Genomic DNA, 12724 nt, shown 5'->3' with positions numbered 1-12724 from the left:
TGGGCTCAGAGGAGGGCCGATTGGGGAGTTGGGGCTCTGCCCCCTGTCATGCACAGAGCAGGGCTCATCAGGGCGGTTGGGGCTCCGTACCCTGTCACACACAGAGCAGGGCCGGGCCGGGCGCCGACCCCAACCCACCCCGTTGGCGTACCTGCCCAACCTCCGCCCGGGGCAGTCTCCCCGGGACGCGCCTCCCAGCCACCCGGGCTCTGCTGCCGGGTTCCGGGCAGCCCGGAGTCCCCTCGCGCATGCACGCAGACATTCGTCCCATAACCATTCATTGGGCACCTACTACGTGCCCGGCCCTGAGTGATTTCATACCTAGGAATGTCAAGCAGTCGGCTCAACACACCTGTGGAATGAGGCGTCGTCTTGTCCAGAGGGTCCTGCTGTCCAGTGCTCACCCCCGTCCACTAGTAAGCTTAAACCTCCTTCCCAAGGTTTGTGGGGCCCCTGCCTCATCTCTTCCACCTCATCGCACACCTGCCCTCCTGCAGCCCAGGCGCTCCTTTCTATCCATCACACACTCAGGGCTTGGCCAGCCTCCGCAGGCCTTTCCCTCTCTGCCCAGCTTTTCGTGGCTGGCACCTTTTCATTGTACAAATACACTCCTGGGAGAGACCTTCCCTGACCACCTTACCCGTTAGCTCCCTGCCTGTTCTACTTCCCATGTCCTCACTTTCGTTACTTCACATGTATCACAATTTATCCATTAATTCATTCAACAAATAGTTATTAGTCATCTATTCTGGTTCTTCATGCGTTGGTGACCAAATAGTCAAAAATCCTGTCCTCTGATGGAGTTTGGGGATGGGGGGGAGGGGGTCGCGGCGAGGGGGAAGGATAGGCAGGTGACAGACAATAAACATACCAGCATATAGTATACTTGAAGGTGATAAGTTCTACGAGGGGAAAAGAACAGGATGAGGAGAATTGGAGGTGGAGGGAGTGCAATTTTCAATGAGGTAGTCAGATCAGGTGACATTTCAGCCATGCAGATAACCTGGCAGAGGGAACAGCCAGTGCAAAGACCCTAAGGCGCAGGACTGATTAGGCAAGAGTAGCAGGAGATGAGGTCAATGACTTATTTCCTCTAATTAGCTTATTCTCGTTGTGTATTATTCACCTCCGGGAATTTCAGCTCTGGGACTGCAGGGCTGCCTATCTTGGCTGCAGTGTCTCAGACACTACAATAGCACCTAGCACACAGTAGGTGCTCAAAAACTATTTGTTGAATAAATATGTGAATGAAGGAGTGTAGTGTTGGCTGGAACCATCCTGTCCGGACCCGATGCCTGATGTCCAGGGGGTCGGTAGGCCTAGGGCCATAGGGTGGCAGAGGGCAGCACCTGGTACCTCACTTCGACCCTTGACCCTTGTCCCGGAGCAGCGCCACTGCTGTGGACACCGCTGGAGAGTGGCCTCGGGGGAACTACGACAGAGCCAGGGAGACCCAGGAACAGGACCCGCCCCACGCCCCGCCCCGCCCCGCACCAACCTCCGGTCGCCCAAAAAACCTGGAGCTGCGGCGCCCAGCGGGCAACCTGAGACCGACGGGGAGCGCACTGGGCATGCTCGGAACCCAGTTGGGCCTGAGCGCCCGGGGGAGGAGCCTCCTGGCGGGGCAGGGGACTGCCCAGTGCTCAGCCCCTCTCCGGTCCCACCCACTCTTAGCTGAGGGTGTGGTGGTGTCGGGGACATTTTTTTTTCAAAGCTCAGTGGGAAAGCTGGGAATGTATGGTCTGTGAAAGACGTTCTCTGTCCTCTCCCAGCCGCTGTGTGATCTGGTGCATGCTCCTTACCCTCTCTGTGCCTCAAATAATACGAATATCTACCTCCTGGATCTGGCCTGCGCGTGGGGATTGAATGAAATTAAGAACGTGAGCGTGGTTAGCCCACTTTAAAGATCCATTTCTTGAGTGCCTACCTCAATTATCCCTCATCTTCAGACCAGTTTGCCAAGTGCTGAGATGAGAACAAAACTGCACTGGTGGACATGGGATTTCTTGGAGGCGTCTTAACTTGTCTTCCACAAGAAATTAGGTCGAAACTACCTTTTCTTTCCCCACAGTCAACAGCCATTAGTTTAAACGATGTTCTCAAATTCGAGCTAAAAAATATCCGTTCCCCTAAGGAAAAACCCAAAATATTTGTAAAATCGTGTGTTTCCAATTGCCACAACAGAAACAGGAACCAAGGGAAAGAATATCCCTCAGATTGGAAACAAATAAGTGTCTGAAAACAGAAGAATGGTTAATTAGGTTATGACATATTTGTTGAAATAACTATTTTACACTAAATTAGATCGTGTTGCAACTGGGGGAAACTTACTTGTACAATGTTAAGTGAAAAAAGGCTGAAAACACAAATGCACTGTGTAAAAATGTCTACACATTTGTCAAGACTTAGGAGGAAATATGGGAATATGTAATAGTCTGATTTTTAAGTTTATCTATTAATGTCACAATGTTGTGTTTGCAATAATAAAGATTTAAAAGATTAAATTAGAAATTCTTAAAGTTTTGTGTACGCCAAATAATAATAACAATAATAACCACTAATATTGAGCGCAAGTGTGATCAATACTTTACTCCTGTGTTGTCTTTAATCCTTACAGTCACTCTACAGAGTGGGTGTCTTTAGGTCAGTTTTACAGAAAAGAAACATTCAGGAGTTGTTCACAGCTGGTAAGAAACGGGGCCAGGATCTGAACACCACTTGCTCTGACCTCAAAGCCAGGGTGTTAGGTTTTATAATACTACCCCTCTGTGTAGTAGCTTACCATATATTGATCGTAAAAGAAACCACATATTATTCTATTATTCCATTTTGTGTGTTTTTTTGCCTTATTTCCTTTATCCTTTGATGTGTTTGCAGGCCATGGATTACCTTTAAACGTTCTAGTCTCCTGTCACTGTATTATTCTTGGGGCCAAAGTAATAAAGTCCATCCTTTCAGATCCTTGCCCCTGGAGTGACACGATGTTATTATCAGCAATCACAGTTGACCTTATGTCATAAGCTCCCAAACCTTATGCAAATGGGGTTATTAGATAGGCACTTAATCTTCCTAGTTTATGTGGGTGAACTCAGCTATATCTAGAGCAAATAGAGGGCCAGTGGGGAATAGGGCTCTACCAAGTCTCAGATAATGAGCCAGAGAGACCCACATAGATTACTGTTCCTGGCAATCACTTTGGAGGCAGAATCATAACATAATGGAATCACATGGTCCATGGACTCCTCAGGACTTTGCTATGATGAAAAGTAACAGAGCTGATAGTTCTGATGATGTTCGCCGAGAGAAAGCCAGGGCCCTAAAAGCAGCCTTCGTACTTCTGGTAAGCTTTTGTTTTTTGTGTGTTTTTCTTTAAAAGCTCTTTTTAAAATAGTGCTAGTAGACTGTACCTGGTCCAGAAATCGCTAAACAATAACAACAAATGCATGAAGCCAATGAGAGCCTTTTCCCTGAAAAGGAAGAAATTCCACAAACCCAATATGCATCACTGGTAATGGACCAGATTCATACGAGTGAAGAGGAACGACAGGCGAGCAACTGGACACAGTTATTAGCAGCGTTCCCAGAAGCTGCCATTTGGGCAGAAATCTGGTGCCAGAGTGCTGCACGCAGGCAATTGGCTGGGGGCACTTATAGGGAGAGTTTCCCGGAAGAATCACTGAGGATTGTCATTCACATCAAGACACAGGAAGTCTGGTCACTGGGTGGACTGTTTGAATGATTTACAGGGCAGGGCTCCCGGCTGAGATGCTAATGCTCATCAATTATTTGTGCTGTTAATGCAAGCTCACAAAAAGGGCCCACGCATCCCTAACTACGTGGGCAAGTGGTGCTGTTATAATGACAAGTGAAAAGAATGTGAGGAAAAATTACTTGCACAGTATGGCTTCAACTGTGTGAATTACTAGGTTAAACCACATAAAATTGCCATTTTGTAGGTCCACAATGCTTGAGCATTGGCAGCTTCCTCATTCCTCCGGAATGAGGCCCAGAAATCAGGATTTAAAAAAGATTCCCAGGTGATTCTAATGTGCAGCCAAGGTTGAGAACCACTGACTTAGAGGAATACACATTTTTAAGCCTAAAGTTTTCTCCATTAAAATATGTCTTTCCATTGCAAATGATCACTGCCAGAGTTGTGTCTGTAAAACTGATGAACAAATTTAGCATGAGCACAAAAGCAGCCATGAGGTGCTCATTCATCAGGTATTTATTAAACACCTACTGTGTGTCAGGCGGTGCCCTAAGTGCTTGGGTGACATCCGTGAACAAAAGAAACAACAATCTCTGCTCTTGTGGACATATGCATTCTAACAGGACAAGCCAGACAATGAACAACAAACATTATGAATAAATGAGTCATATTGTATGTTAAGACACCAGGGTTAAGGGTGCTAGGGAGAATGATGGAGGTGGGGTGAGGAGTTGCAATTTTAAATAGTATTGAGGAATTTAATGACTTAAGCAAACACTTCAGCAAAGGCCTGAAGGAGATGAGGGAGTTATTCACCCAGATATCTGGGGCAAGAATCTGGGCAGAGGGAATAGCCAGTTCAAAGGCCCTTAAGGGAGCATTCGTAGAGTAAGGGAGCTGGTGGAGCCAAAGAGGCAGCAGGGGCTAGAACCTGAGTCCCCCACCCTCTCCTCTGTCAGCCTCAGCAAGGACTCAGCCTTCCAGTCTGAGCTGGAAAGCCAAGCCAATGTAATGACTGCCAAATGTACTTGACAACACATCGAAAGTTAAATGCTGTCTCTTTGGCTGGTCACTTGATGCCAGCTTGTCAGGAGGCAGAGATTTCAGTGAGGGAACCACAATCGTGTAGCAGCCCTCCGTTATAAGGGCATCAGCCAAATGATCCAGATTATGAGTATATTTTAACATGATCATAGAAATGGACAGATAACATTCAGCGATGATCTCAGAAGGCTCTCAGGTCTTCAGGAACACTTGAGTGAAGCCTCAAGGATACACAGACCTGAGTTTCAAAAACTCTTTTTCTGGCACACATGCTTCAGATCTGACAGAGGACCAAAGGGACCGTGATGGAGCCACGGACCACCACATAGACATGCCGAAAACCAGAAATGTAAGTCTGGAGACTTTGAGATCCTGCTCTGGAAACTCAAAGCATTGAGGATGTTCCCATCACTAGCTGGCTGTGGCTTTAGAAGTGAGAAGAAATGGTGGTAAATGTGAAAGAAGAAAGTTGGCATGCTGTACTGTGGCGGACTGTGTTTAAGCAATGGCCTTCCCTGAAAGGGGTGGTGTCATTTTACAAAACCAGGGAAAATGGGTTTGTCAAGCTTCCCGACCACACCCTCAAGGTTCATATGACCAACAACATAAAGAGAAAGAAAAACAACAGGCAATGGAGAAGGGTTATACAGAGGTCACTGCTTTGAGAAATCAGCAGTGATAAAGGAAACCCTTGATAATCCTTAATAGAAGATTCTCCTATAGGAGAAGAGTCAGGAACAATACTGAGGGTAGCAGGTCTTAAAGTTCGATCCAGGAACCACATAGGAAGATCACCTTGGGGGAAATAGTCCTGGTGAGAAATGGCCTCCCGGTCTCAGTGCCGACCTTCTGAATCTCTGATTGTGGGACCCTGAACCTACATTTTATAGCGTGCTCTAAGAATCTTATGCACACTGAGTTTTATAAGTTCTGTCCTATAGCCTCCGATGTATGTACACCAAGAACACATCCTAAGAAATCAACTAAGAGGATGGGACTTTTTACCAAGAGATAATCATCGTCTTGTAGGTGTCACTGATGCTTGGCTGGGTGGGATTAAGTGCCAAAGCATCTACTTCCTAAAGAAAGTGCTCATATAAAGGGGAAAAGGAGAGGAGAGGAGGAGATGGAGAGAGGGCATCCCTACAGACAAATAGGGACGCCTAATAGAGAGACGTGGGGCTCTCTGCTCTCAGATGTCTGACTCTCCTGGGGCAAAAGCAAGCTAACCACGTGCCTGGAGAGGAGGTGGTAATGGTGGTAGTCACAGCGGTGGTGATGTTTGCTAAGAGGGGTAGACCTTAAAATAAACACATGGATGTGTGTAGAGTACACACAAAACTGAAACTGGGAAGGTCATTACCTCCCGAAGAGGAACTGGATAAGTGGGGGCAGGGGAGGGTTATACATCTACTATGTGATATATAACCTATTTAAAAAGAAGTACTCTCTAGAAAAAAAAATGATGTATGCATAATATTTTGTAAAAATTATTTTGCTTTACATTTTGGCTCCCTCTGAATTTTGCTGTCCAGGTGTGAAGCCAAGGTTACATGAGAAGCCAAGGCTGTAACTATGACCAATGCAAATAATGTATAACTGGTCCAAGAGAAACAGCCATAGGTCAAGAACTCTTCCTCCTATTGGAAATGCGTGTGGCTGAGGGATGGAACAGATAAAAGAGCTTTGGATGAGGATAAAAAAGAAAGAAAAATAATTCCAGTGACCTCAGGATCAAGAACGATGCTTTCCAGACACAGCTGGGAACACAATGGCCAGAGCAGTAAGATGAGAACTGTGTCTACCTGGGCCTCTCCTGGAAGTCACATCCATGAAAAGATGAGCTTCTGAAACCTGTTCTTGCTTGGCTGCCCATGCCACCTCTGAGATGTTGGAAACCTGATCTGGACCCAGGAGACAACTGTGTTTCAGCCCTGGTGACATTTCAAGAATGGGAGACACTGTTCAGCCTGCCCGGTGCTCTGGTGACCTTCTAGTGTTGCATGGATGACACATCACAGGATTTCCTCAACTGCGCCCTGGCGTCCTGCTGGGATGTCCTTCTCATTTTTTCCATGGTACACATTGTGGCTGCATCACAGTGCAAACACAGTGTCCCCCGATGCCTCTGTAAACATGAGTCACGTGTGAAGCTAAGGGAATCTGTGTCCAGCCAGGGACAGCAGAGTCACGAAGGCATATCATCTTCACATATGGGGTACCAGTTGATGAGGGTCATATGGTTTTCTGTCAAGATGCCCGAGCAGATGACTTAATGTAGCAGCCACCAAGGCCTACACAGATATGGCTCTTTTTCTGCCCAAATGTCCCCCTCTGGGAGGGAGTTCTCCAGCTTCTGTAACAAAAAATATTACTCTCTTCCTATTTCTTCCCCTTCTTGGGCTTCTCTCAATTTGGTCTTTGATGCCACCACTGGTCCAGTCTTGGTCATCCCAGCCTAAGCACCAGCACAAACCTCTTTGCTGCTTCTGCTTGAAAATGAAGCCATCCATATCAACCTCCTGAAACAACTCATTCTACCATCTCTGCCTGTTGAAATCCTACCCAAACCTTTCAGGTGCATCTCACCAGCTACCTCTTCCTGGATTATCCCAACTTATTATAAACTCTCTAATCCCTGCACACCAGCGTATTTGGCCTGTTCTTTTGTGCTTCTCACCTCATTTTGACTTGCATTTCTTTTTTAATGTGCATGTCTCTTTTGGAAGGCTCTTGGAAAATCCCTGAATGGGGTCAAAGTTCTTCTTGACACCATGTGGCCTGTGACTATTATTTCTGAGCAAGGTATGCAGAGGGCTCTGAGCCCGGTCTGAAAAATGACTTGCCTTTCTGCACTGAGCAAGAAGAGTTGTGTTGTAGCTAAAGTCCCTCTGGAATTCCTTCTGGAATTTTGCTTTCAAGCTTGATAATTAATCCACCAATAGGTAGATAGGAAAGAGATACAGATAGATGTAGAGAGATAGATAAGGGAGACATGTGATTAGTGGTGTCCCAAATACAGTATAATTAATTCTGTGACTAGATATCACTATGCACTCTCAATTTCTAGGTGAAACAGTTAAAGGAATTAGGACATCACCTCTGCCCCTCCACACCTGGGAGTTACCCAGCTATGCTGATAGAAGGTCTACAGGTCAAGGACACACCCCTTTGTTATCTACCTGCATTGCTGAGAGAGCTAATTCCCATGAAGTCCATTTTTAGACAGGAGGACCAGGAATAACAGGGTGAGTAAAATTCATTCTAGAAATTACCAAGGGACAGAGGGGGATTAAAACCTTCTTGGTGTCTCATGGTTTCACTTTCATTGCAATCTTGAATCATGTGCAGTCTCAACTGTGGGAAGCTGGTCCAGTTTTGTCAGGGCCGTGATGGTATGTTATCCTCACACTACAGGATAAATGCATCGAGGGCAGCCTTCAGATCTCACTCAATCTTGTGCAGTCTGAGTAACCATCATTCTCTGACGTTGGCAGGCCCTCCTTCTGCATTTAGATCCCACTAGATTCACCCTTAATACATTATATACAATTGAGCAAGTCCACTACCTCACCCGTGAACGCTCTCACATCGTTTCCTCTTATGCTGGGAGCCTAGACAGAATCTGGTACTCACCAGGAGTGTGATGAGTGAGAAATGTAGTTGAAATTGGATTGCCTTATTGATATGTCCAAGTCAGGCCAAGTCCCTTGACTCACTAAGGCCAGTGTATTATTTTCCATTACATTTGGTTCAGTGGCATTAAAAAAATGTACATAATACTTGTACATAATTTCAAGTGCCAATTTATATGAGGGAACCATTTCCCAACAGTGTTATCTGGTTTCTTCTCAAGTTCCCTGGGTTGAGGTCAGTCTTTGTAGTTAATGTTAGGCTCCTGACCCAGACACATTCTGTGCTAGTTATGGAAAAAAAAAAAAGGTCAGTTTTCCATGGTTGGGATAAAGAGGTGACCGTGGGAACACGGACAGCCCTGTCTCTGGTTCTGGTGAAGTCACTGGAAAGCCAGCCCAGCCTGGCTGCCCCGTGAACCCGCACGGAAACGGGGAGCGACGAGGACGGTCAAGCAAGAGGAAATGGACCCGTTCTGCAAAGCCAGCCTTGGCATAGGGAGCAGAGAAAAACAGCCGTCCCATTCGGGCGGAAAAATACTTCTTTAGCTACTTTGTTAAGAAACAGTGAAGTAATCCTAAAAACTTTGCTGTATAAGAAAAACAACGGGTTGTCTCTGTTGAACCCAGAGAAGACCAGTAGAAGAACCAATAGACAACACATTGAGTCATGAGAAATTAAAACAACAACAACACACGCACATGCACACTCATACGAACACAATGTCTTTCAGCCACTAAGTCTTGGGAGTGGTTTGTTACCAGGAATAGATAATGGGGGCCTCGCAACAGGAACCCTTGTTGCTGAGGCCTCTCCCTTGCATCCTCCCATGTCCCAGCTGCTTTTATTCCTGGCTGGCCTGGCCCAGCTGAGTGTCCTGGGATTCTCAGAGATTTCCATCTTTCCTATTGGCCCTTACTGCCTTCATTCAACCCTGCATTATTTTAAGGCAGGCGGTGTCAAACCCCAGTGTTTAAAGAGCTGAACTAGAGTGGAGTGTCCTTAGGGAAGTGGGAGGGAGTGTCTTTAGGAGAGGGATGCTGTGGGTCTTGTTCACCATTACACAGCCCCCCCTCCCCGCCCCCCTGTGCCTGGAATGCTGTCTCACACACAGCGAATACTGAAGAGATATGCGTAAATGAATGAACAAGTGGATCTTGGGAGCTCATTTAAAATATAGATTCCAGATCACCACTGCTGAAGACTCTGATCTGGTAATGCTGGTTTGGGCCCAGGAAACTGCATTTCTTTCTTTCTTTTTTTTAATATATTTTATTGATTTTTTACAGAGAGGAAGGGAGAGAGATAGAGAGTTAGAAACATCGATGAGAGAGAAACATCGATCAGCTGCCTCCTGCACAACTCCTACTGGGGATGTGCCCGAAACCCAGATACATGCCCTTGACCGGAATCGAACCTGGGACCTTTCAGTCCACAGGCCGACGCTCTATCCACTGAGCCAAACCGGTTTCGGCAGGAAACTGCATTTCTATTTAGCCATCTGAGAGATGCCAAGGCAGGCGGCCTGTGGAACACATTCCCACCGTCAGGGCCTCAAGTTATCCGTGGACCGAGATAGGCACATTGAACCATTTTCCAGCAGGCTGTGCATCAGAATCACCTGGAAGTCTTGCTCATATTAGTCCCTTGTCCTCACTCCTGACCTACTGAATCTGCAAAGCCCTCGGGTGGAGACTTACAGTCTTTATTATTAAGAAACTCCTGGGTGCAGCTGGTTCATGGTCTGAAGGGCATTTGGAAACCACCAGCCCAACCAACATAATTCTCTGGAAGTCACTGGTCGCCAAACACACTTTTCTCATTCCTGAGAACAGAGAACACACACCTCCTTCGTCAGGCACTCTTATGCTAATCTTGAAGGCTTTTTGAAGAAAGGCTTTTATAACTACTGACAGACGCATTTGGTAGGGACTCCTAAGCCGACATGTCTCATCTGTCAGTCAGATGTTGGTCACATCTGCCTCTCACATGGTGTGAGGACGGAGCGAGGCCAGGTGTGTGGCAGCACTCTGAAACTGAAAGCACCATGCCCATGGCTCGTCATCCTTTGGTCACAACCATGTCAGGCAAGGGATTAAAATATTTTACCTACTTTTAACTAATCATTATGAGTCGTCTTGCTCTCTTAACAAAGCGAGAGCCAGACCTAGGCGAGTCCAACGTAAATATTTCAAGGACAGGAAAGCCCGGCCACATCTCTAGTTCCTTTACTGTGTCTTCAAAGCTGCAGGATCGTGACCCTGCATCACCTTGGTTTTTCCTTCCCGGCCCCTTGCCCCCCCCCCCCCCCCCCAGTATCAGCTCTCTCAGAACACAAATTTGGTTCACCTCTGTCACTAGCCAAGCTGTGCACATATCTAGAATGTTCTTTTTTTAAAATTTTTTAAAAATATATTTTATTGATTTTTTACAGAGAGGAAGGGAGAGAGATAGAGAGTTAGAAACATCGATGAGAGAGAAACATCGATCAGCTGCCTCCTGCACATCTCCTACTGGGGATGTGCCCGCAACCCAGGTACATGCCCTTCACCGGAATCGAACCCGGGACCCTTGAGTCCGAAGGCCGACGCTCTATCCACTGAGCCAAACCGGTTTCGGCTAGAATGTTCTTTATTGTTGTCCATTCCCATCCACCCGACCTTTCCCAAAAGTTTAACGTCTGTTATTATCTCCTATCCTCTTGTCAGACAGAACTGCCCAGCCCCCGGTTTGAATGTCCACTGAACATTTATTTTATTTTTTAGTTATTTATTTTTTTAAATTATTTTTATTGATTTCAGAGAGGAAGGGAGAGGGAGAGAGAGATAGAAACATCAATGATGAGAGAGAATCATTGATCAGCTGCCTCCTGCACACCCCCTACTGGGGATCAAGCCTGCAAATGCTCTATCCACTGAGCCAAACCAGCCAGGGCCACTGAACATTTATTTATCCACACCCCTGTATCACTTGGTTGCAGTTATGTAAGTCCATACGTCTCCACCCGCTTCCCTGACCTGGGGGAGATGGGGCAGGGATGTTCCCTTATTCATCCCCGGATCTCTGGCCCTGAGCACAGTGCCTGGCACAGAGAAGGGGTTTATAAACATTTGTGTGAAAGTCAGGGGCTGTCTTTGGCGGAATTCAAACTCCTAAGGAAAGAAAGGTGATGGTGCCTGGCAGTGAGTGGTCACGTGTCTCTGTGAATCTGATTTCCTGCTGTGACCTTTGCCCGCTTCTGCTCCAGGCAGAGACTTACGAAAGCCAAGAAACTACAATGAGCTGCTAACCTGATCTTTAGCAGGTGGGGGTATCCAGCAGGTTTAGAAGACTTTGCCTAAGTGGGTATTATATGTAAATATAATATATGTAATAATGTGATGTATGTAAATGTGATCTAAATGAATTGACTAAGATGTTAATCAGAAATCTCTTCTGAGGCCAGTTCTGAGTCTTTGATGCCTACCTGGCACCTCTAGCTGCATGTCCCAAAACATTTCAAACTTCACTGTCCCCAGATTAACAGGGCAGCCCATGCCACAGCCTGCTTCTTGTCCATTGACCACATGCCCAGTTGCCTGGGCTCCAAGCCCCAAGACTTCCTCTCTCTGGACGTCTAAGGGGATCACATGTTCCCTCCATCCTTCCCAAGCTCCACCTTCTGCTTCAGGACCTCCTTAACTCTCACCAGAGCTCTTGCAAATAACTTCCCAGTTGGTCTCCCAGCTTCCTCTCAGTTTTTTGTTTTGTGTGTGTGTGTGTGTGTGTGTGTGTGTGTGTGTGTGCAACATTGGTAACAGGTTAATCTTGCTAAAGCAGATGGTTGAACAACCTATTCCTCTGCTTGAAAACCACAATGGCTCCCACCACCTACCTACTGAATAAAGCCCAAACTCCTTAGTCTGCACCATATTTGATGGTAGCGAACCTACCCAATCAGATGCCATCTCTTGGGAAGTGAGAATGTGAGGAGGAAACAGCCAGGAGCATTAATTTGTTCAACAAATATCAATTAGTACCAACTGTATGCCATGCACTGTCCTAGGCTCTGGGGAAAGAGTGAAGTCCTTGATTTTATGAAGTTTACATGTGAGGAGAGAAAACATGGTTGAAGATGACTTCTATCCTGAAAAGTGAGGAGTGTGATAGGTTATGCCGATTGCATTGTCCACCAGTTTTCCTCTCCTCCCTGCATCATGCTCATTGCCACGTGACCCTGAAGTTCCTTACACTACAAGTGGATAGCCTGCACTGTGCTCAATTTGGGCGTGGCCATGTGACTCCCTAAGGCCATGGGATGTTAGCAGACATGATGCAATTAGAGGCTTGACATAT

General features: G+C 46.4%; 1 protein-coding gene across 1 annotated transcript in view; it reads right to left on the bottom strand.

Annotated features, from left to right (window-relative positions):
• The window catches only part of PTPN3 (protein tyrosine phosphatase, non-receptor type 3), a 126824-nt gene that overhangs the window by 101110 nt on the left and 12990 nt on the right, over positions 1 to 12724 (bottom strand). The gene's annotated exons all lie outside the window — the stretch shown is intronic.

Source organism: Myotis lucifugus, unplaced genomic scaffold (genome assembly GCF_000147115.1).
Source record: "Myotis lucifugus unplaced genomic scaffold, Myoluc2.0 scaffold_43, whole genome shotgun sequence".
NCBI classification, from domain to species: domain Eukaryota; kingdom Metazoa; phylum Chordata; class Mammalia; order Chiroptera; family Vespertilionidae; genus Myotis; species Myotis lucifugus.
The sequence above is the reverse complement of the archived record's forward strand: the minus strand, read 5'-3'. Positions and strand labels throughout refer to the sequence as shown.